This window comes from Arachis duranensis, chromosome 4 (assembly GCF_000817695.3).
Source record: "Arachis duranensis cultivar V14167 chromosome 4, aradu.V14167.gnm2.J7QH, whole genome shotgun sequence".
Taxonomy (NCBI): domain Eukaryota; kingdom Viridiplantae; phylum Streptophyta; class Magnoliopsida; order Fabales; family Fabaceae; genus Arachis; species Arachis duranensis.
In genome coordinates this window covers 82,932,538-82,934,584 of record NC_029775.3, presented here as the reverse complement: position 1 = coordinate 82,934,584, position 2,047 = coordinate 82,932,538, and the positions used below count along the sequence as shown (strand labels likewise).

The 2,047-nt window shown below is 40.9% G+C and overlaps 1 non-coding gene across 1 annotated transcript; it reads right to left on the bottom strand.

Annotated features, from left to right (window-relative positions):
- Positions 1-370: 370 nt before the first annotated feature.
- Positions 371-478, bottom strand: LOC127747314 (small nucleolar RNA R71). Its single transcript, XR_008009114.1, has one exon. It is a non-coding gene; the product is annotated as a small nucleolar RNA R71 (small nucleolar RNA).
- Positions 479-2,047: the final 1,569 nt, after the last annotated feature.

Sequence of the window (2,047 nt, the reverse complement as noted above, 5' to 3'; positions counted from 1 at the left end):
AAGGAGGATGCTTGGTGATTACACTACACCTACTTCCAAGTTTGATGAAAGAAGCATCTCAATCCCTACCATTGGGGCAAACAATTTTGAGCTGAAACCTCAACTAGTTGCTCTAATGCAATAAAACTGCAAGTTTCATGGACTTCCATTAGAAGATCCCTATCAGTTTTTAACTGAGTTCTTGTAGATCTGTGAGACTGTAAAGACGAATGGAGTAGATCCTGAAGTCTACAGGCTCATGCTTTTCCCTTTTGCTGTAAGAGACAGAGCTAGAACATGGTTGGATTTACAACCTAAGGATAGCCTGAACTCCTGGGATAAGCTGGTCACGGCCTTCTTAGCTAAATTCTTTCCTCCTCAAAAGCTGAGCAAGCTTAGATTGGATGTTCAGACATTCAAACAAAAAGATGATGAATCCCTCTATGAAGCTTGGGAAAGATACAAGCAGATGACCAAAAGGTGTCCTTCTGACATGCTTTCAGAATGGACCATTCTGGATATATTCTATTATGGTCTATCTGAGTTCTCTAAGATGTCACTAGACCATTTTGCAGGTGGATCCATTCACCTAAAGAAAACGCCTGCAGAAGCTCAAGAACTTATTGACATGGTTGCAAATAACCAGTTCATGTACACTTCTGAGAGGAATTCCGTGAATAATGGGACGCCTCAATGGAAGGGAGCTCTTGAAATTGATGCTCTGAATGCCATATTGGCTCAGAACAAAATGTTGACTCAGCAAGTCAACATGATTTCTCAAAGTCTGAATGGATGGCAAAATGCATCCAACAGCACTAAAGAGGCATCTTCTGAAGAAGAAGCTTATGATCCTGAAAACCCTGCAATGGCAGAGGTAAATTATATGGTGAACCTTATGGAAACAGCTATAATTCATTATGGAGAAATCATCCAAATTTCTCATGGAAGGATCAACAAAAGCCATAACAAGGCTTTAATAATGGTGGAAGAAATAGGCTCAGCAATATCAAGCCTTATCCATCATCTTCTCAACAACAGACAGAGAATTATGAATAGAATACCTCTAACTTAGCAAATTTAGTCTTTGATCTGTCTAAGGCCACTTTAAGTTTCATGAATGAAACAAGGTCCTCCATTAGAAATTTGGAGGCACAAGTGGGCCAGCTGAGTAAGAAAGTCACTGAAACTCCTCCTAGTACTCTCCCAAGCAGTACAGAAGAAAATCCAAAGAGAGAGTGCAAGGCCATTGATATAGTCAATATGGCTGAATGCAAGGAGGAAGGGGAGGACGTGAATCCCAATGAGGAAGACCTCATGGGACGTCTCCCAACCAAGAAGGAGTTCTGTATTGAGGATCCAAAGGAATCTGAGGCTCATATAGAGACCATAGAGATTCCATTAAACCTCCTTCTTCCATTCATGACCTCTGAAGACTATTCTTCCTCTGAAGAGGATGAAGATGTAACTGGAGAGCAAGTTGCTCAATATATAGGAGCCATCATGAAGCTAAATGCCAAGATATTTGGTAATGAGAGGAAGCATGAACAGCTTCTCTCAATGCAGAGTCAAACAGAGCCCCCACAGTCAAACTCTAAGTTTGGTGTTGGGAGGCCACAACCAAACTCTAAGTTTGGTGTTGAACCCCCACATTCAAACTCTAAGTTTAGTGTTGGGAGGTCCCAACAATGCTCTGAACATCTGTGAAGCTCCATGAGAGCTCATTATCAAGCTGTTGACATTAAAGAAGCGCTTATTGGGAGGCAACCCAATTTTTATTTATCTAATTTTGTTTTTCTTTTTATTATTCTTTTATGTTTTATTAGGTTCATGATCATGTGGAGTCACGAAAAAAATATTAAAATTAAAAACAGAATCAAAAACAGCAGAAGAAAAATCATACCCTGGAGGAAGGACTTACTCGCGTTTAAACGCCAGTAAGGAGCATCTGGCTGGCGTTCAACGCCAGAACAGAGCATGAATCTGGCGCTGAATGCCAGAAACATGCAGCAATCTGGCGTTTAAATGCCAGGATTGCACACTGAGGAAAGCTGGCGTTCAACGCCAGAAA